The 23,827-nt window shown below is 42.0% G+C and overlaps 1 protein-coding gene across 2 annotated transcripts in view; it reads right to left on the bottom strand.

Annotated features, from left to right (window-relative positions):
- SLC23A2 (solute carrier family 23 member 2) overlaps positions 1 to 20,917 on the bottom strand; it is a 58,216-nt gene extending 37,299 nt beyond the window's left edge. Inside the window, exon 1 of one of the 2 annotated variants that reach the window (XM_048053964.2) lies at positions 20,762 to 20,917. The gene's annotated coding sequence lies outside the window, so the exon portion shown is untranslated. Of the gene's footprint in view, positions 1 to 6,333; positions 6,536 to 20,761 lie in introns of those variants that run through there. The other variant, XM_013199231.3, reaches the window with a different exon arrangement.
- Positions 20,918 to 23,827: the final 2,910 nt, after the last annotated feature.

The following is a 23,827-nucleotide window of genomic DNA, read 5'->3' as shown; positions in this document are numbered from 1 at the left end:
AAAAGCACTACACATAGGCAGGTTGGGGGGCTGTCCAAGGAAAAGGAGGAGAACAAATCTATGAACTACACTGGCTTCTACCCAGCAATTAAACTTGCACTTACTGGCAGAAATGATAACTACAGATCTTCAGAATACTTTTATTTTACAATCAGAAGTATCAAATCAAAATAAGAATCTTCAGGCAGCAGCCATACAGGTCATCTGAAAGATACCAATCTCCTTTATCACAGCTCTTATCCCACCAACTGACCACAGCTAAACAAGGTGACTCAGACACTTTATAGCCCTCCATAACAAATCCAACTGATCGGAAGCCAAAAAGTCACACAACAGGAGATAAAACGCATTTGCCATCAGCCAAGCGCACACATAAGTTATCTGCCACCTGGGACCAAATGCGAAGGCTAGAAGTGAAACTTCCACCGGGACACTGATTAACATTCATTTTTTTCCTATACGTGACTATCTTCAATACTCATACATGATTAACTCGGGAAGTCCAGAAGCTGACAGGGGTTCACAGTGCTTTAGATAAGATTGGTATCTAGACAAACAGCCTGCTCAGGAGATAGTCCCGATACAAGTTCACAAGAGGAAAGCCCAGCTGGCTTCCTGGCAGGAACTGGGCAACGGTCACGCTGCATCTTCCACACAATTCTCTCTTCTCCTACACAAATCTTTTTCAAAGTTTGGTTCCAACACTAGCAAGACACAGCTACAGGAGTGTCCGGTGGGACACAAGACAGTAGTCCTTAAGCTTTGTATTTTCGTGACTGCTAATGCTACATTTTTGATTTTACCACGGAAGCTCCTAGTCTGTTTAAAACAAGTTACGGAGCTTTTCAACATTCAGGGAAGGAGAAAGCTTTAAGAACCGTAAGAGATGGAGATGTTCAATGGAAGACCGTAATTCAACATATTTATCTTCTCTTTATCTTTTTGTTCTTGCAGTTCTCTCTGCATGTCATTCTGGAATCACTGCCACAAATAAAAATGTCCACCCACTGAAGGAAATAAAGGTTTTCCAACAGAGAAATCTGCCCACATACCAAGATAAGGTGTAAGAGAAGTTTCTACTTCACAAGCTACTGAACCGCATGCATGCCTGTCTAAAAAGACAATTTGAATATCCATCTCTTACTACATTTGGTAACTTGGACATTACAGAAGATAGACACATACATAAAGAGCTTATTAACATGGAAAGGAAAAATGGACCAAGAACCCCTTAAAAGGAGTATGCAACTACACAAACACGTCTTCTCCCTTACCTGTATCGCCTTCTCTACTTGGTATTACTTGACCTAGTCTTTGGCTGAATCACACTAAAGTTGTTCTCTACGTTTTTCCAAATCATCTGAGAATACCCACTGATGACTACGAAGTACCCAAAAAATTAAAGTTTGCTTTAATGGCATTGCTCTCTACAGTGTTATGTCTGAGGGTCTTTAATGTGCTACACTGCCAATACCGTAATGCTCATCTCACGATATTTGCAACAAGCAGACCTAGAGGTTAACCCTCTGCAAAAACTCAGCTCGGACCTGAAGTTCCATGACTGTCACGATGACTTACAATGCTGAAAATTACTGTTTTTCCAAAGCGTTAGCATCATGTTTTTTTTTCCCCAGAAGCTTAAGAGGAAACAAGCTTTATGTATTTTCCTTATTTACTAAATTCAAAACAGAAATTTCCTAAAACCACGAGGGTCTTTCCAAATTTCAACCGCACCTCAACTTTTTAGCAACTGAGCCATGCTCACCATAGAGAGACGCTAGCCAAAATAGTTTAGACTTCCCATATTGATTCACGTGGCTGCCTTGAGAGGGCAGGAGAAAGCTGACCCAGCACAAAGCAGAGCAGAGAAACACTAGCAGTAAGCATGAAGTTTGAACACAAAACTCATTTCGTGCTTTGCCTGATGGGACAGAAGCATTTTAGAACTGGTACCAGGTCCCCTGAAGTCACAGCTGCAGCCAGAAACTGTTGTACAATCACAAATGTTTAAACTCCCTGGCAAAGCAGCAGAACTGTCTGTAGAGACCATGAGAAATGTAGAGACCAAGAGAAATGGGAATTGGTTAGCTTGTATTTGTGGCTTGCTGTACTGTTGTCCCTCAAACACAATGTTCTGCTGGGAGGGGTCTAAGAGACAAGCAACCCAGCTGGTGAAAGAGTTAAAAGAAGCACACTAGGTAGTCTGAAAGGTCAGTGCACCCCTCCTACTCCTTAGCATAACGCAAGTCACAAGTTAAGCAGCAACTGTGGTCCTTTTCTCTCAATCTCTATTGTGGAAAACCAGGGACTGACCTACATTTGGTGTCCCTACACCATTGTGCAAGGGAAATATTCGTAAAGGAAGCAAAACAGGCGTGGTTATAAAAGAAGCTGGCATTGAAACAGCACATTCTTTCAAGCATACCGATGGAAGAGCTCCCAGGAGCACTGGATGTAGGTACACCACCTGGCAAGCACAGGTCATGCCGCCCGGAGGAAGGAGAAATGTGAGATCCAACCCAGGATCTTTTTGGTTTTCTACAGATGACTGAAGAGCCAAGAGAGCTCAGTCTATCACACACAGCAAGGAGATTAGAATCAAATTAAGGTGACAGCTTAATTACAAACTCCAATTTATTATTTATAATTAGCTGTCAGACTCAACTTTCTTCTGCAAGCATAGATGATGCTCTGCCAGAAGCTGTCCAACCTTACATCAGCCAAGGTTAGCTTCGCCTAAATTTTAAAATACATTCAAAACACATAAGGCAAGTAAGCTGAACTTTGGCAGGATTTAAGTTCCACCATCTCCAGTTTCAGGCGTGTGGCATCCCTATAACACACATTTTGTCTAAAAATAAATCAAGACATCCTCTTATGTCTGAGATTATAATTTTGGCAATAGACACATGACAGAAATGCGGAGGGGAACCTGCAACCTGCACCTCGGGATATTTTATTGTTAGAATATACCTGGTCTGAGCTATTAGGCCAAGTAGCTAGTACTACTCTACGTCACCGAGGACGAGGATGTATTGAAGACAAAGGGTGTGCTGCAGGACAGAGATGCCGCTGGTTTGCTGCCAGCTGGCGCTCCCCAAGTGACCTCGCAGAGGGGGACAGGCAGCCACGCAGCTGGGAGCAGCACAGGAGCATCCAGGGAGCTGCAGGTTGCTGTGGAAGACAGCAGGATGCACGCCAAGAGATCAGGGATGTTTTGAAAAGAACTCCTTCACTGAAACACTGTTTCCCTAATCAGTTTGGTACAGGAGTGCTTCTGTGCTTTCAAGACCGGCAAAGCAGACAACCGAGGAACTTACACAAATTCCAATCAGGCAAGCTTACTTCAAGGTTATTGCCACCCCTGGCCAGACACACAATTGAACACAAAAGCAAGGCGATTCCCAGTTAATTATGGAACAGCAGCTTTCTCCAGATTGCTCCTGGCTTTGGTTACACCAAGCACACAAGATTTCTGTACTGAGTTTCTGCCATTAAAGTATCATAAAAAGACTTCTTGTAATTAGACACACCTGGTCTTCCATGTATTAGACGGGAGCCACAGCGATGGGCATCTATAGACATCCTCACTTACACAAGTCTTGAGTTATGCTATTTTTAACAGCGGGAGATCCTCAGAGTGAGATTCACCCCTTTATTTTCCAGCCTGCTTGCCACTGCCATCCACACGTGCTGTTCAGCAGCAGAAATACAGCAAGCCTGAGGTATCATTTCTAGAAGTTGTTAAAATGGGGCTGTGCTTTATCAAGGGGATTAAAATTAATGACCAAATTATAAGCAATCAGAAGAGTAGCAACTTTGCATCTCCGAGTTGACCAAAAAGTTGCTTGATGTTTTTCTACAGAGCAAAAAGTCCTCCCATTTTCAAAGGATTCATCAACAAATATCTCATCGGTGCAGCTAATAAAGCCCAGCAATCACTTGACATTAAGCAATCCAAGTCCTCTCAGCAGACCCACAACCACAACTGCCTCAGCACTGGCCATCCCAATTTCATCTTGAGATTGGTGCTGCGATACAGCGCCTGCAAGATCCTTACCCTACAAACCGTTCCAGATATGTAGGTGTGCCCCAAGGGCATTTCTTCAGCCTTGCAGGGGATTTTGACCATCTTACAGATGCGGAAAAAGTTGCATAGCACCCGTCCTTAATCTGCTGTTGCTACATCTAAAAACTATCTTCCTGGTTTAGTCTTAAATAGAGATTTCCTCAGGCTCTTTTGAAACAGAGCCTCTTTGGTCTGAAAAGTACTTGTGATTTGTCTCTACCACACGACACTTGTGCCCAGAGCTCCTTCCCATTAAATGAAATGGCACTAAAATGCTGCAATGTCCTTACACAGCGCAGGTAAGATTTTCCCCCTCTGCTCAAGAGGAGCTACATCCACACTCATACAAGCATACTTCAGATTCCTAACGCAACACATCACCAAAACACATCACTTCCCTTTACCTGCAGTAGAAGTGGACCAAGCACTGCTAAACATGCCCCAACTTTCTAACACTTAGATTTTAAAAAACAAGATTTGACAGGCACTTTAAGGAGTTTCGGTCCTGAGTTCGTTTCTCACTTCAAAGTACGTCTTCAAAGCACCAACGTATTCTTTCTTTGTAGTCACTAATGAATTTTTAAGTAGTTGGTATTTTGACTGCCATCCAGAATAGTATGTCTTAACAACTGACCAACATTATTATAGCATGTCTACACAAAGCCGTGCAGGAAAGTTATGCCCAGCTCAAACCTTCTGTTGATTTAAAACACATTAGGTAAATCTCATTAACTTCCTATGTGAATGAGCTTGCTGAAAAGACTTAAATCCAACTGAATGAGATATTTAACAAAGAAGCTCATAGCTTTCAAGAACTACACGCTTGGTTACTCCAATTATTAAAAAGAGATAATTTGGCTATGAATCTAAACAAAAATATCTTCAATACAAATATTTCCAAGAGGTATTGGTCAACATTAATGTGCAAGTTTGGTCAAAAACATTATTTGTCAAGCTGTTCCTTGCTTATTTTTCACACCATTTTTCTCTCTTTTTATTGTTCCAATAGGCAACGGTTTTGCCAAAATTCTATGCAGTATGTGCACTACTTTCCATAGGAGATGCACTCAACATGTACGATGATCTACGTCCTAACGAATATCCTAATGAATGAACAGGAAAGGAGTATCTGGAAGAAACTGTAAGAATACATTTCAAAGACGTATGCAAGATCTGACAGACAGTTTTACAGCTTGACACTATATGACTGATACCAAATGACAACTGCTATTCTCTAGATAGCAATGACAAGATAAATAAAAATGAAATACCGTATCACTGTCCTTTAGGAAACATATTACTACTTCGTAGTCTTACCTTCAGCAAAGTACACATCCATCCCTGTTTACAGTAGGCATTAAATTGATTTACAATAGCATACAGTCCTTAGAGTCCCGCTGTGAAGCATTAATAATCTAAGAATTCAGAAACTTCCACATTATTATGAATGTTAATACACAGTTCATTAAGCTCCTTTACAGCACTCGGAAAGCAACCTGAGCACACACTGGATCTTTTCTCAGCTTTCTTTGTACTTCTACTTGGCATTTTGATGAAAGCTCCTTTTCTCCAAGACCTTCATCACATTAAAACAAAGGTGAAGTTAGAGACTCATCTAGGAAAAATTCCATTTATTAAGCAAACCTAGGTAATGGGCCAAGTTTTTCAACTCTGACTATGAAGCTCCTTTCCAAAGATTTTGACTTTCTTAAGTCTACTTTTGAAACAGATACTCCTTGCTGGAAGAAAGCAATTCAAGTCCAGTAAGCATTATAAAACCAGTAAGCGATTACACAATTTACACAATACACACACACACAGATATATAGTTGTTCTGCTAGGCATAACTTGAAATAATTAAGCTTTTCTCTTCCATTTAACATAACTTATTAAAAAAAGATTGGAATTCAAGACACTTTCAAAAACTGACCAAGATGCTGTACATCTGGGGTCCAGCATTCTTAAAATCTTTTTTTTTAAACTACATAAACGTCGTATAATTTCCTCCCATTTTAAATTAAAAGGGAGACCAAATTTACAGGCAAACAGAAAAGACGGTAAATACTTCTGAATCTCTCTTTACAGTGATGCTGATATTTTTAAATGAAAAATTAAGTCTCCAAATCCTGGGTATATTGAAAATTAAGCTATTCAAAACTTGAGTATATCAGGATTAAGTTTTCTTATTTAATAATTCCTACACTACAGCAGCTGAATTCCTGTAAATCATCCCCATTAACATTTGGATTCAGAGAAGCCCTTACCTCCAGAAACCCGTACTGACTTCTAGAGACTGTCTCGGCCAACTCCTCCGCGGTGTTTCTTCCAGTCTGTGCTCAGTGCAACAGTTCAAGTTGCAAGCCACAGCCTGAAAGGATGCAGGCATCCTGACGGAGGATTTTTATAATCTTGTTGGGCTCACTACATTGTATAACTGTACTTTGCCCAATAAACATCTCTGCACGTTACACAACGGCTGAAACGCAGGAAGACACCACATGGTCATAAACTGTTACTACATGCCTCTGCCATAGTTACGAGAAGTAAGTGAAGGGACAGTATCTCCAAGTAACAGCAGAGTGCGTACACGTCAAACTGAGCAAGGAGGTTCAAGAGTTTTACATAACCTGCAACGCTACAGACAGAAACTCCAGCCAGAGCCTCTAAAATCAAGCTGCATAAATATTTACATGCCTGACTCCAGCAGCTGTAATCAGAATTGGGATACTTCGCCGCCCGTCTCAGTGATGAACAAATGAGCACTACCATAAACCTCAGTTGTGCAACTTGCATGGAAGAATTTTTCTTAGCTATTAGCCAGTTTTCAAGAGCTCCCAGATCTCACAGTTCTATTCCATAAAACCAGGTTTAACAACCCACAATCTCACCAAGAACTGAGAGCACACAACATATCACGTGCTGGGCTCCTTCACTTTACTAATGAAAAAGCTGCATAAAAGTGATGCTCAGGGCCTCAGAACAAAGTGAGATGGAAAGGGAGGCAGAACATGACTCTTCTTCTCTCCCCGATCTACCTCCTCCTGCATGAGGATGGCACTGTGTCAGTGGCACTACCCTTCTCCTGTGCTCACTCTGAACCTTCTTCCCCACTCTCTGAAGTCTCACGCACGTACACGCACAGCACCATTGCTTCTAAAAGGAAACAAACAAACAAACACACACACACACTTCGTATTTGCTACGAAGTCCGTATACAGTTTCCTTACCCCAAGAGGGAAGTGATCACGCGGCAACCTCTCCACATACTCCATGTGTGTTGCAGCACTAATGAGTCACCATCACTTCTACAACCGATACCATAACTAAAACAAACCTGCAGAAAGCAGCATCCAGCTATGGGACGCTGCCCACCTTTACGTGCAGCCTCCCTGCCACTTCCACCTCCCCAGGAGAAGACCTCTGAGGGCAGCATGAGTTCTCTCTACCTGAAACGCACCTTTTGAACCCAAATTTGTGGAGGCAAAAGACAGGCCAATGGCGCCATCTAGCTCCCTTCTAGTAGGCAAAGCAAGCATTACGCAATTTTAGAAGTTCGTCATAGACTGCCAAAGCTTACTTAATTGTCAAGACCTGAACGCTGCTAACATCAGCGCATCAGATACTGGCATGTGCTTGTTCTTTCATTAAAGAATGAAAAATTGATTAGGGCACATTTAATTGAAAGCTGACACTTATTACGTGCATTATTTTTTATTCATTTTCTAAGAACACATTAAAGAAAGCCAATTACATCCCATGATAATTCTATGCGGTGTGTGTATATATACATACACACATTTTCCAGCATTTAATCTCCGCTGCAAAGAGATGTTGAAAAGTTACCTCCTCTACTGCTCCTTTCCAATTATTAGATTCTTTCCTTTGCTCTTGATTTCTGATTCCCAATGCTTTCACTGATGTTCACCCAAAGCGCAAAACATATGCAAAATCCAACGAAGAGAAAGCTTACAGCCCCTAAGGCAAGCATCACTATATCTTAAGACCATAAATAAAGTGCTGCACCACAGGTCCACAAGCTGCCTGTAAGATTGTCCAGGTACAATACTTTTGAGGGATATGCTGGAAATTATTTTAGGTTCAGGGCATTTGATATGCTTACAGGGAACTAGAGGACTAAACAATCAATGGCAAGAAAAAAAAATGAAAAAAATAAGTAATTTGCTTTTCGACTCCAATGTCCAGAATTATTTCTTTTAAATAGTTGCGGTAAAAAAAAAAAAAGCCCTCAAATGCTGCTTGCCCTGAATATCAAGGTTTGAAGCATAATTGATTTTAAAGCATAAATGATTTTAAGTACCCAATTAAACAAGACTTGTATATTTACGTAACAATTAAGACTAATCAGTCCAAAGTCCATCATCAGTTAGTGGAGAATTTCATCATTCACAAGATTTGTTTCTGGTTACTGATATTTATACTCAATAATTTAGTTCAAACAAACCGCCTACTAATCTGGAGGCCTTCACTCAAAGCTCAGCTTCGATGATGCACGGTGCCGGACAGCTGTAATTGCAGGCTGTTTGCTTGAAATTGCTTGCAGTGAATAGGTACTTAATCACTGTTATAGTTGAGATGAATGTTAATTTGACATATAACTCTTACAATTACCATTTCAAGACAGCAGAATATTTTACAGTGCATCTTCAAACTCTCTAACACTGTAAAAGACAGAAGGGAATAAACTGACAAGAACAGAAACAGGGAACTTTATGCCATCTTGCAATGTTCTTAATCTCCTGGTTCATGCTACCTGGAACAGGAAGAATCTACAAGACCAACTCGCTCTCCAGCTGGGTTAAACCCTAGCTGACCCGCTATGCCTGCCACGGGCGTGCGAGCAGGGGTATCAGAGGTTCACTTTACTTACCGCACTCCAAACCCAGTGGGAAGCTTTACGTATGTCTGCATTTTATTGACGGAAGCGAAATCACAGTAGACAATTTACATTCTGCTTCTCCAGTGTAGGAAGCAGACCCTAGCAATGATCCTACATAGCTAGTCACCACTCGTATGCCCTACTTAATATTTGAAGCTTAAACCGACAGGAGCACTTCTCTTGCTTGAGGATGTTTACTCTGAGGTGGAGTTCACTCCTAATTATTCTCACAAAATCCAATTTTGTGCCCCTTCATCACTTATATAGTGCTCAGTTTAAGCGCGAAACAAATACTTCCGAGAGCTATAGTCAAATTACAAACGCATGGTGTTAGGCACACGTTGGTAAACTAACTGACAATTTACAGGCAACACTCTGAGCTAAAATATTTATTCTGAGGACATCCTCCCCAGTTTTGCTGCACACAGTTAGGCCAAAATTCTCCTTTGAAGTTATCTGTTTCCACTGTACTGAAAACAGTCTCCTGTGTATAGGAATGGTGTGCAATGGTGAACTGAAATGACCAAAATTGATAACAATATGACCCAGTGACGACAAACAGCGGGTAACTAAATCACCCCTTTGAACCTTCAGATAGTGCCAGGTAATAACAAGAAAAAAAAGCAACATAAAAGGCAAGTCTGACGCAATCACTGAAAACTGTTAAGAAGTTCTGTTCCACAATTTATTAAAAAAAAAAAAAAAAAAAACTGTTTCAGCAGAACAGGTGCCTCACAAATATTCTGCTGTTGGAATATGGAATACCCCCTTCTCAGCACTACGCTGTCAGGAAGAAACATCTCCTCTGCAATAAAATCCTGTTGCATCAGAAGGATGAGGTGAAGAATGCCTCATTTATGATGGCCAAATAATAGCTCAGCTACATTTTTTTTTTTTTTTAATTCTTCCAATCTAAATTTTCTTCCTACCAAAGCAATAACAAGTATGTAGCCTTTTATGTCAGTGAAGGGATTCAATTTATAGAGCAGACTCCCATGAACATCTTCTAGAAGATACTTAACATAATACAGCACACGCAAGACAACAGCATGACATATTAGTAAACAGATGCGCTTCCACCCACAATTTTGAACAGCAGAAAGACCGAGCTGTTAAATCTGATTCCAGAGACATTCATGAATCCACTGAAATTCCTTGAAAAAGCATTTACCAGAAGACACACTTGAATATAAAAACATCTACACGTCCCCTCCCTAATGTATCAAAAATACGCAAAGACTTACCAAAACTACTTTGAAAGCTTGTATTTAATTCAATGAGCAATGCATAGCCCTGGGTGCTACCTACATGTACCCGTTGTACACGACTCAACTCATCAAAATGCACATCCCTCTTCATCTAACAGAAATGATACCTAGAAGCAGCCCATGGTAAGTGAATTCCACTTTTCCAGTTGAAGAATACAATGCTTAGTGCTTTTTTTTTTTTCCTTCTTCTTCTTCAACCCTGAATTCAGTTACAAGCTGTATTACAGTGTTCCTTAGAACTTTTCCTGCAATCGCTTTTTTCTTTTAATACTTTAAGAAAAGTCTAGGGTCTGAGAAGTAAGTCAAGGTAGACCTATGCTACTTCTACATAGAAAAACGTGATTACAAGATGGAAATGCCTTTTAAAATACCTACAATTGATTTCTGTTCAAGAAATAAGAAATCATTTTCAAGTTAAAACAACAACAAAAGAGCAGTGAGGCCAAAGCCATATACCCCCAAGGCACAGATCAAAGCACTGCAAAAATTAATGGAGAAAGAATGTGCTGTTGTATCCATCATGTCCATAAACTAAGTCAGACAGCTACATCTTTCCTGGACCTCCAGGTATGTCTGCAATTAATGGCAGTCCAAGCACAAATCATTTTTCTTTAAGGACTGACAAAAGTGAAACCAGTTCGTTGCTCAATATAACACCAGAGCAGGTTGCTGACTGCAACCCTTAGATCATCATTGCCTTCAAGTATTCCCAAGATGCCCAGCAAAACATCGTCAACGTATGCCAAGAAGCCAGTACACAGACCAAACTCAAGTACGCAGTCACTCAGCCAAGGCAACAACAGAGCTAAGCTACTAAGCCCGGATATCTAATAAGCCTGAAGCTAATAAGCTGCGAACTAGAAGCCTACAATCACACTTCACACCAGCACCTTCAGCCTCCTCGTTTCTCAGAGGTGACACCACAGGAAGACATCCAAGGTGCCCTCATGGGTTCCAGCCGCAGCTAACAAGCAAAAGCCAACAATCAGCCCAACGGCTCCAACCCTTTCAACGCTGCAGATCACAAAACGCGGCAGCTCTACAAACAGACATACTAAGTCTAGACTTGAAACACCTGATGCTGTATCCGCTGAAGTTGCAATTTTGTCATTTGTTGGCATTACCATGGCATTATTTTGCTGTTACCCTCTAGTTAGCACACTCGTAGTTTAGCTTATCCATCTTATTTTTTTGACTGCACACGGTTTCAAAAGTGCAGGCTATACTTCTTCAAAGAAGAAAACAGACTGCTCTGAGTACAGGCTATGCAAAGAACGTGGAAAGTTCCATCCTTCAGTTGAAGTTGCTGTTATTTTCGTTTTCTAAAGGCAAACCATGTCTATACAAAAAACATCTTCACAGTTTTTAATTCAATACACTTTGCTCAGATGCCCAGAAATCTACCTGCACTAAAGACCGATCAGCCAGGTTGAAAACTATAGCTGTGAAATTAAATATCTTAAAATCGGGAGAAAACAGCAGATAGCCATACTGCTGTTCAGTTATTCTGGTTTCTCGTTCATGGTTCAGTAAGCAAATGACAAATGTGGCTTCACTGCACTGCCCAATTGCTCCAGCAGCTGCAGCTTCTCCTCCCACCAATCCTGACCTCCTCCATCTGAAATGAAAAAGCCCTTTTAATCCTCAAAGCATGGCCACAAGTCAATCTCCAACTTAACACACTTTTTAATTTTCTTTTTAATTATCCAGTTGGGAGAATTATGCCCTCCTTGCTCAGTGACCTTTCATTCCTTCAAGATTATTTCAAGAAATCTTTCCTGGGAATAATCAGCAAATTTATACCACTTGCAGGGAAAATGTTTCTAGGCATCCAAGCAGTGAGAGGAGAGAGAGCATGATTCTTCACGTGCTTTTGAGCAGGCAGCTTTTACCAGGTTACAAAGTACTCTCTGCTCTGTAGGCCAAGTATTTTCTGGCCTCACACTGGTGACTGCTCGAAGTACAACTTTGACACATCTAACCAAACACCTTCCCAGAAGTCAGTCATCACCATGCTGAGATTTAGAGTCCTCAAGCCCCCACCTACATGGAGACAAACCTAGAACAACAGAATTTCCTTCTGCTGAACTGGCAGAAGACGACGCAGAAGCTGACTGTCTATTGCTGCAGAGATTTTAATACCAATGACTGCTGACCAAATGTTGGTCCCGTGAGCTTTGGTCTCAAATCATAGCTCGGTTTGCCATAGTCAGAGCCACAGGGATAAATCAAGTCATTACTGCCATTAATGATTTTTAAGTTATGCCAGCACTACTTACTCTCTGCCCACACACTGAACAACTGTATGCAACCCTGCATTTCATTCCCACACCAATTACTAATTTATTAATTTCACAACAAGGCTGGAAGTGTTTATACAGACGGGCTTGTGTTTAACCAGACCTGCTGGTTAACTTCCCGTACTCATCTTTCAGGCAGATTAGGGTGAAAATGCATACGTGCCCAGTAGTCCTGACCCACTTCTTTATGAACGTGCATTAGTAGATCATGCCTGGCCTGAGAAGTTGACGTGCCATCGCCAGTTCAATCCTCTTACTCCACGGGGACAATCAGCAGAGAGCAGAGGTAAGCAGCACCTGTTGAAAGGCAGCTGGCGTCTAACCTGTACGGCATTTAGCACGTTAGCATGGAGGGACTCAAGATGTAACTTAGTACAATTGCTTTGAATATTTTTCTCCCTATGTAGGCAGTTAATGAAGAATATTCTCATATATGTTCAACGTATTAAATATCCCTTCAAGAAAAATGCATAAGAACAAAAAGTGAATTCTTCTCCAACTGAAGTGACAGGAATAGCACGTTCCACTTTACACTGTACTGATTGCTCAGGAAAAGCACAAAAAATGTAATATTCTGACAGAGTTCATGTTTCTTATAATAGTATTCATGTCAAGTATTGTTTATTGAAAGATTCTTTTCAGCAAGACATGCTTTTTATGAAAAGTATTTTGGCAATATTTAATGTAATACTTTTTTGTGATTTTTGCTGCCAAAACTATCCCCCCCCTTTTTTTTTTAAAGCAAGCATACTGTGACGTTAATATTGCACTCTACTGGTTTCTTCTTTGGGGGGCTTTTTTTTTTTTTCCAGATGTCTGCGTAGCACTACTTTAAAAAAAAAGATCACAATTATTCTTACTTAATTGGTGTCACTTAAAATACAAGAAGTCTTTGCTGCTACTATTTAGAATAATATAGTCATACATTTTGCCCTCAAACAAAATTTCCCATTTGAATAATTAAGAGGAGAAAAGGCCAATACAGATAGAGTCTCCTTTGAAGATACCCATATGCTGTGCTCTCTCCATAATAAACCTATTACCTGCCATTCAACAAAACATCATCTGTCACAACAGCCCCCAGAACAAAAACACTAATTAGACTCGGGTCTTAACGCACTCAGCGTACTGTCCTGTAGTCTAGGATTCAGCAGGTTTAGGAAGCAAGAACAGTACACAGAAGCGAGATTTAAAACTGAGCTAACACTAATGGCAAAATCTTTACCAAAATAGAACAGCCAGGAAAAGGCAAGACCAGATATTCTTTGCGTTTAGGCTCATTTATACTAAAAAAAATCAATAGAAGGCTTAATTGATAGTTTTGCTTGATTCAGTTGTGCCTTATTAGGCATCTTCATGAAAAGCATTAAATTTTTTTGATCCCTTCCAAAGAGGAAGGCTCATTAGCAATGGATGTTTACAAGGCCCCTGGGCTGAAGATTATCAGAGTTCTTCCCCTTCTGCAGAAGGAGCTCTTCAGACCTATGTTTTTATGAGAAGGATCACACGGCGCCTCAGAAAGAGCTCAGGTTACCATCCTCTTCTCCCCATACAGATGGGCAATGGAAACCGCAGCTCACTGCAAAGCCCAACCCCGAGTTCATAGACCTTAGACCTTGGTCTGCTTCAAGTGGAAGGGCCAGGCAACACAAGATTATTACTTATACCGAGCCAGATTTGCTGATTCCTATGGTCTGAAATTAATACACTGCAAATTGAGCAGTTCTCATTCATTTTTCACTTTCTAGCTAGAACAGATAAATAGATATACTATCTTACTACAACAAAAACAGACCGCTTGGCTATTAAAAAGAAAAATAGTTATCCCACCATATTATTTTTTTTGCTTGTGTTGTAAAAGGCATCTACAGGCAAGTTAAAATAAGCTCCATATAACCAACAAGTGTCTAACAGTCTGAGTACACCAGAGGACAGTCCTGTAAAATTATACTGATAACTGTAATGCATATCTCAGCATAAACTCACGGTATGCCACATGCTTTTTGTCAGTCTGAATCCCAATTACTCCCTTGGTTTAGCATGCATGCAATAAAACGCTCAACAGGAAAAGGTGCTGTTTAAGCCTTTATCAAAAACTCTTACAATACAATCGAGCAAATGCTTCTTGAATCAGAAACAACTACCTCAACTTTCAGAAACATTTCATTTTCAATTAAAAAAAATGAAAAAAATGCTGTAACTTGTGAAACAGCTTGTGTTCCAAAATATACCAAAGACAGTATTTCCCATCAGCACCAAAAGAAAGGATGTGTTTTCTTAGCTCAGGTGTGGCAAGGGTCTGAATACAGGCATCTCCCCACAAAGGGGGAGTAATACACACAGCAAAAACTGTAGAACTCAAGATTTTTCCTGCCACAAGCACTCCACTGAAAGTCAAATCTTATTACAACAAAGCCAAATAAACACCATCAACTCTGGGACATTTTAGTTTTATTTAGCACACACAATAAGAGGCTGCTAGCTTTGTGGTGCAGCATTTTATATCCATTCCAGGCCTGTAAATCAAGTGCAAGTCATGACATGGAGTCACGTTACCATTTTTCTTAAATCATCTGTACGACCTTGAATACCAATGAGAATACATAAATAGGCACCTTTTTTTCCACAACAAAACAGAAACACTGAATTACATGCCGAAATTCAAGATGATACGGGTAAGTAATAAAAGGAATAGGGCCAGAAAACAGAAGCCTGTAAAATCACTACTTTTTGTGCTAGAAAACCACAAGCATCACACAGATGTGCTTCACAGGAGACTCAAGCAGTCAGATTTGCAGCTTTTTCCTCCCACTGTTAATACTGTGAGCAGTGACTTTCAGAGCACGGCAAGACTGGGGTAAATTCACTAACAGCACGTTAACCACCTCATCATATAAACACAGCTAAGAGCACACTCAGTACACTCAGCATTTCAGGTGCCTTTCTCTTAAAGTTTCCAAACTGTCCTTTATTCTCTTAACTTTTATAATCTTACAAGCACATTAATAGCCAGCATACCACTAAAACAGGGCTTATTGCCCCAGGCTGCTATTTCACGGCCATGCAACAAATAAGAGTAAACCCAATTAAAATGCCTACTTTTAGAGCCCGAACTTACTCAAGGCATCGATACACGAGGTTAATGCCTAGGAATGCAAGTGCACAGAAACTTCCTAAAGTTGCTTTTTTACTTCTCTGCTATGACAGCATTCCTGTCTACAATGCATTCTCAAAATGCTTCAGCCAACTGTTCAAATGACTGCAGTAATTTGATTTAAAAATAAATTCGGACAACAAATATGGGGGACATGCAGCCATTTGAAATCTATCGCATGAGTCATTAGATTTCAAAACAGTCAAACGCAGAGCCACGGTGAGTCAATCTCTCCTTCACCATTTATGCTAATTTGAGTCCATACTTCAAGCAATTTCAATCAAAGGCAAGCATAATAGAAACAATGCTAAATTAACAGTCCCTTTAGTCACAAAGGAGTAACAGGCAAGCACCAGTTAAATCCACACGTTATTATTATATACAAGTATGCACACACACACACGTAAATAAATTCCGGTATTGCCTTCATACTGCACAGCCTAAAAGTTCAAAAATACTTACAGGTACCATGCTGCTACTTGGAGCTCCTCAAACACAATTACAACGGGACTAATCTGCTCCCATCTGCTCCTAAAAATACAACTATCAGACAGAGCTCGTCTTCTCTGGCATTTCGCTGACGCAAGTACAAGACCAAAACATCACTCATTCAGAGAAGAAAGATAGACTGGTCTCCATAATACACAAGATAAAAATCAACTATATCATCACGTTAAGGTGCACACGACCCAGTCTTACCAATGCAATACATGGCAATTTTCTCGCACAGTTAATGATGTAGGTTTTAGCGAAGGGAAAAACAAAACAAAAACTCTGGCTGCCTGAATGTGGTAAAAAGAAATTCAAGAAGCTCCCTTTCACCTGAATAGGACAGCTTTTTTCTTTTTTGAAGCACAAGAGAGAAGAAATTTCTTTTTTTCCCCTCCTGGCCTCCGTAACTTCCACTTTACTGTTCTTGCCCAAAAACTGAGACACAAGGAGATTCAGACCATTGAATGTGTAATTATAAATCTGTGCAATTGTAGTTTAACTCAAACCCAGCCATTCCTCCACAAATGATACAATTAAGGAATGATAGGAAGAAATGCTATTTCAGTACTCTCTTGCTGCACAGGTTGGAGACGACCACACTTGTGTTTTGGGTCATCCTTCCCCAAACCCAGACACTGCCCAACACTGCACTGGGGCCACAGGCCCAGGCTGCACAGAGCTGTGAGAAAAATTTTTTGAAAAAATTCACACCTAGATTCATTTCTAATAGAAGAACATGCAAATAACTGACATTTCCTTCCCAATACCTGAAAATGGCTGACTATCAGACTTTTCTTTTTACAATAGGCATTGTCATAAGACCAATAATAACAAATAGAAATATTTAGCTGTAATATGCTAATAAGAAAATATGCTCGCCAGTACTGACAGAAGTATTATGTGCAGTATCACTAAGTTAGCACAATGTCTTAATGCACCTCACCCCTGGGAATGGCTAGGGAACACGGCAAATAGCTTTCATTTTAAATGATTTATTTTATCCCTGTCTTACACTCCATCATGCTGCACATCTCTTTACTCATCTTGACTGCCAATATTTTCTTCCTGCAACTTTTAAGTAAAATAAAACACTGTAACTGCTCTCAGACCATTTCATGACCACTAAGGCTTCAGAATAAGAGTACTTGATACAAATAAATTTTTCAGCAATACATAAACCATCATCTTCAATGGAAGAAAAAAACATTTTGCACAGCCCTCCGCATTTTCTTTTCCTACCATAAGGATAAATGTCTAAGGAAGCGTTTGAAAGTAAGATAAATCCATTGAAGGAATAGCTCCAGAGAATCTTTTTGGTCTTGGGTTTTCTCATTATTTTTCTTATGTCATTCACACAAAGATACCAGCAGAACAGCTACAGCAGAATAAATTCTTCCAGAATCACCTTGCATAGGACACTGCAATGAACTGGAATAGCTCACAAGGGCGTGCCGGTTTACTTCCCCTGTACACACGAGGATCAGACAAGGTTAACTATAGTTCAGATTAGGTCATTAGAGAAGTTTACCAGACACTTCTTCAGGAATCCATACTAAAGACGATTGAAGTTGCCACCATTTAGCTTTGAACAACCTACGCAGCACCCAAAGCCACACTCCACAGCACAGTAAGAGTCCTTTCTATTGAGGAAGTTGACAGTTTTGGCTATATTAGGGAAGAAAAAAAAAACAACATACAGAGATTCTCAAAGAACAAAAACCCCAACAGTTCTTATTTTAAAACATTGAAATAGTATCCGTACACAAATGCAGCATCTTCTACAGAGTCTCTGAAACACATACGGGGAAAACACAGTCATATCACTGCCTGTTAGGATTGGTTTCCCTCCTCACCCTCCCACCCCAAACACTGCCAGTACCTTAAACTTCCCCTTGAAGAAAAGCCTCCAGACTAGCGATACCAACAAAGATACAACTTTTATTTCTCTACTGGAATTTAACTCCCTGTTAGCTTCAAAAAAAGAAAAATTCTCATATTAGCAGTCTTAAAAAAATAAATAAAAACCAGACAGTATGGAACAGGTAAAAATTCTCCATGCACATCTGGCTTCAACATAAAAGTAAGCTTCTGTGGGCTAACCCAAAAAAGCTCCTCAGCCTCACTGCCTCAGTGTCCATCTGTCCAGTGGTACCAGCAGCACCACAGGGTCATGGCACAGCTGGCAGCACACAGCCCGTGATGGATGAAGGCTGCTTAAATCGGCACTGTCAACAGAGGAAACATTCATCAACCTGCAGCTCAAATTATTCCATTTGAAAGCCGCTTTTCCTTTAGATTTGTTTCCATACTGAAGATGCAGAGCAGACATTCACAGAGCCTAATTTCCATCTATCTCTTTATATCTAACTCAACATGAGGGCCTGATGCCTTGAGAAAACACGCACTGAATCTAAGCCTAGCTAGAAGTAGGGTTTAGAGACAAGTGACAGATTGGGATGGATTTTAAACCATACGAATTTGGTCTCTTAAGGAACAGCAGGAACCCAACCTGCCCGAGAGAACTGAAGCCCTTAGCCCCTTCCTTTATCCCCAGGGCTCTGACAAGACATTTTCAACTCCAATTTGCATCTCTCCTGAAGCCAAAGGCTTGTTTAAATCCATGATAAAAATCTCAGGGCTTGTTTAACCTCATTGCCAGCCTACGGTTGAGTTTCTTCCAGTGCAGCTCTAGGTTAATACTGCTCTAATTTCAAGTTGTCTGGATCATGACTTAAAGCTAGGAGTAGGGTTGCAAGAACTCATCAACTACTAATCCAATTGTTCTACATTTCTCAAGGATTATTTTCCGGTTTACTAATCTGAGCTACTTGCTGCAATAATCCTTTACCTATAATGAAATCACCAGGCAGATCAAGGCGCGCAGCCTGAGTCTCATTCTGGCAACGTGCAGCACATCAGCAGCTAATTGCTCAAGTATTTGTTCTGCTTCTCTGCTAGGTTCTACCGCCTGCATCAAACTCCAGGTGCCAGTAAAACCACTATCCAAACCAGCTTATTTTTTAAGCTTAAACTGGGTAATTTAAAGCACACTCTAGAATGGCAACACCATGCTGCAATCTCAGAAGAGAGGATACACAAGCCTATTAAACTCCCCATGAAAACTGAGCATTTTGTATTTTTATTTTAGCTGGTCGAGTTCAACACCGAGCCTAGTGTTTACCTGGCACTGAACTCGTACTAACAGGTATGAGCAAGCAATTAGATGGTAATAATTATCATGTAAGGTCTTTACCTTGTCTTAAATACATCTGGGGATTTCTCTTTCCTGCCAGAATTTTCTATGGGCTCTGCTGGAAGCTCTCTGCCAGGATCAGCCCCACGTCAGCACTCACCTACAGGGCAGTCTGGGATATGTGAAGAGCAGACCCCAAGCTGTGTTAAGTATCTGTCTTCTGTATCTACAAAATGACAACGATGGCTTCAAAATGAAGGGACAGGAATGAAAGTGTATACGAGTCTCTGCCTACATGCTCATCTATTCTGAAAAAGCAAAACCTTCCAGCGACAGAAATGCACAATGCAGATATTTATGAATTATCAGTTAATTAATGAAACCTAATCAGAGGCTTTCAACAAGCTTTGTTTGAGCATTTTTCTCTATTGCCTACATCACTTGGTTCTACCAAAAACATACCTTAAGACAAAAGAAAACTGCACGATGCTGAACAGGGCTCACAAGTCAAAAGCAACAAATAGAAATACATACCTACTGGATCTGCACGGGGAAAAAATAAAAATAAAATAAAAAGAAGAACAACATACACAGCCACACAGCCCCCCAAATAAATTAAAAGAATAAGAATAATTAAAAAAAAAAAACCTCAAAGCATATCACGAGAACGGGATCAGACAAGAAAGGGAGAGCCCACCCCTTCAGGATCAGGGGAGAATTAACCTGCATTTCTTCACCCCGTTTACAAGCCGCCGGCTCTACCACACGTTATGTTTTAAATAGAAGAAATATCCACACGCGGCGACCGCCGAGGAACGGCGAAGGCAGCCCCGAGCCCCCAGCCGTGCGCCCGCCCGGCGGGCAGGTGGCTCCCGCCGCAGGTGCCCACCTCAGGCGCTCGCCGCCCCCTCGCAGCCGCGGCCGCCCAGGCCGTGCCACCAGGTAGGGGCCCCTCCGCCCCGGCCCCGCACGGGCTGGAGGCAGGGAACGCAGCCAGGGAGAATATGGAGGGGCTGAACGCAGAAAAGGAAGGACGGAGGAGAGGGGGGCGCGGATGGCACGGGAGGGGCAGGAGCTGCCAGGCCAAGGTGAACCGCAGCCCGGCAACATGGTGGAGGCTGCCGGGAAGCCCCTCGCCGGCAGGAGGGAAGAGGCGAGCCTCGGCAGGGCGGCGGGAGAGCGGGTTAAGCCCGCGGAGAGGATGCGAGGGAATGTTATGGCAGCCCTCCGGCAGGCGACCGGGATGGAAGTGACAGCGGACAGCAGGCGAGAGCGCTGACCGCGGCGCGGCTGAGGGGAAGGCGCCATGGGGGAGGCGCCCGCGGGGCTGCTCCCTCGGGGCGGCCGGCAGCGCCTTGCCCGCAGGAGGAGGAGGAGGACGGGCTCACCTGCCATAGCTGACGGCAATGGCGCTGACGTCTGCTGCGGCGGCTCCGCCGGACCCCGCTCCGCTCGGTCGGCAGCGGCGAGTGCGGCGGGGCCGGGGCCGCCCCGACAGGCAGAGCACGGGGCGGGCCGGGCCCCGCTCCGCCCCCGACAAGATGGCGCCCGGCGCTCCTCTGCTTTCCTCCCCTGAGGGCCTGGCTGCTGGGGCGGCTCCGGGGCGGCGGGGCAGCGGCCGGCACGGGAGGGCCGGGCCGCGCCATGAGGTGGGCTCCCGACCCCGCAACGAGGCGAGACGGGGCTCGCCGGGGCGCATCGCTAGGGTTCGGGGGGGGGGTCTCTCCCGAGCGCCAAGGAAAATGGCGCTCGTGTGGTGTCAGTGCAGGCTGCAGTCAGCCCTGGCCTTTGGGGCGAGGGGAGGGATTAATTTAAATGAAATAATAATTATAATAATCTAGCTTTTATAACAGGAGAATGAAGAGAAGACAACCAAGGAAGTGGAGACCCCCAAAATAAGACACCTCCGCCACACACACATATCTGTCTTTTCTCAGATTTTTCAGTATTTTCAGCCTGGGGAGAGATGGGGCATGTCAGACATGCAGCAGATTGAAGCCCAGTGCAGAGAGCTGGGTGTTTCAGCCCCATGGCAGACACCTGCCGCTTCGATACCCCACATCAGAAGAGATGGATGCTTCCTCTCTGAGCCACTTGGCAAAATTTGAAATTCCTAATTGATTTTGATAACGGTAACTTGCTTTAATGCGGGTTTTGCCCTTTCAAGTATGTGCAGTTCTCAGATGTGTTGAGATCAAACTGACTCACCAATCCTTTTGCCTCTTGCTACCTTTCGGGAAAGCAACAGCCCAGCCACCGCCTCCAATAATTCCTACTTTTTCTCCTACAACAAAATTACGCTTCAAACAGCAGAGTGCAAATCTACCGTAGGTGTCCTTGAGATAATATCGACTGATGCTGAGCTTTCTCCATAACCAGCCCAATTTGTTATTTGATTAAGGTGGCTCATAGCTGTAACAGAAACCCAAATCGATAGGAAGGCCTCTGCTCCCCAGACCAGTGACACTAATTGTAATCCATTGCATCATTTCACCCAGACCTGCAGTTCTTTGTTGATCTTTCAGGTCTTTGCCTTAATAGTTGCTGTTTGCAGAGTTCAGCTGCTCAGAGTGTTTACTGAGTATTTGCTCACCAGCTGTCTGACCCCTTCCATCCATTGCCCATATAAAGAGGGTTTCATCGGATCCTACTAAAACCTAAACCTAGGAGCTTATTTTAAGACCATAGATTCTACAAGGCCTCTGGAGTGTTTGTGCTTCTTATACTTGTGCATCGTTTGGTTCCACATTCACTGAGCTCCTCTGCTTGTTAAGCTTCTAAAAGGCTTTCAAATGAACCATGTGGAAAACTATATTGGACACAGTCTCAGTGCACCTTTTCTGCTGTATATGCTCTTGATTATGGATATCGATCCCTTAGCATTACTTAGTGCCTGGCTTTAACCCAAACATATACATATATTTAATGTAGCTTTTAAATGTTAATAGCCTTTGTTTGTTAGGGCAGAGGAGCTTGCAGCCGTGATATAAGGGACATTTTAGTAATGCAAGATTGATTGAGATTGCAGCAGTTTCACTCTTGACAGAAGTTTATACTGGAAGATGGATTGTATGTGTCCAGTGATTCGGTCTCCCTCTGAGGACTTCCTGTGTTCAGAAATCATTAGTAGAGTCACAGCCCTATAATTTTTTAATCTGGATTCACAAATAAATGTTCTAATTTTGCCAACCTGGCACCCCTCAGTTGAAGATGGCAGAGTGAAATATAGGTAAGCTGGCAAGAGAAGTGCAAATGGCAAGTTCACATACACGCACGAGTCAGAGAAATTTAACAGATAAACAGACCTCATGGTCACAATAATTCCAAGGACAAGCAAGGGAAAGATGATAAAGGTGAATTTAGTGTTCAAAAAAAATTGAGTTTGACACAATTAGACCCCCTGGAACCATGGGCTCAAACCTAGCAAAGCATTTTCAGGCTTTTGTGTCTATGAAATAGACAAATTACCTTCCAGGTGGCTTTCTGTGTTGTCAAATATCAGAAAACAGCCAGTTGGTCAGGGACCCAGAGCCCACTTTACGTGGTCACACCTCCCTGCTGCAGAGGTGTAAATTATTTTGCAGGGATTATTAGCATATATAATTTTTTGTTACAAAAATGGTCTTTATAAACAGTCACTTTCTACCTGAATGATTCACAGGACCATAAAGAGGTTGGAAGAATCAGAAATACAGGATATGCATATGCCTGTCCTTCATAACAACTGCGGGTTTAGAGGCTATCAAGGGAAATTAGTAGCCATTAATCATTTAGTGTGCAGACCTTTGAGACCTTAAAGAAGAAGCCTTCTCTTTGTAGTTCTCCTTTATATACTACACCTAATCTAGGAGATTATCTGAAGGGGTGAGAGGTAAGGTCCTCAGAGCTCACTCGGATTTACTTGAACAGGTGAGGTGTTGTTGCATCTAGACAGCTAGTCGCCATAGAAGGCTTATGCCTGTTGTCCCAATTCAACCAGTTTAAAATACTTGTCTGTCTAAAATAGATCTCCAGAATCCCTCCCTAACTGGCCTAAACCTTGTAAGTACTCCTAAAATGCTGAGGTTCCTCAGCTAAGACCAACAGTCCTGGAATCCCAGTTCCTCCCTCTGTTCTTTGTGCTAATCAGTCATTATGCTTGCTTTCATAACGCAGGATAAATATTGTAGTATTAATGTAATCACAGTAGTAATGATTAGAGAGTATATGAGCAAATAGTTTTGTGGGTTTTTTTTTGTGATATTTGCCAGCTTGAATCACTGGAACATCTTGACAGCATGCAAGTAGGGACTTGGTTTTGTGGTGAGGTTGTGCCCATGTGAAACTAGAAGTCTGCATGAGGAGAAACAGATGTGGGACAGTCAAGTCTTTAGGTTGAGCTGTGTGTCCTTCTCTGCAGCCAGAGAACACAATATTACTGCAATAGTCTGAGGTAACCTTTAATGAGTATGTTC

Source organism: Anser cygnoides, chromosome 26 (genome assembly GCF_040182565.1).
Source record: "Anser cygnoides isolate HZ-2024a breed goose chromosome 26, Taihu_goose_T2T_genome, whole genome shotgun sequence".
In the NCBI taxonomy this organism is placed as follows: Eukaryota; Metazoa; Chordata; class Aves; order Anseriformes; family Anatidae; genus Anser; species Anser cygnoides.
This window is presented reverse-complemented; position numbering and strand designations above follow the sequence as displayed.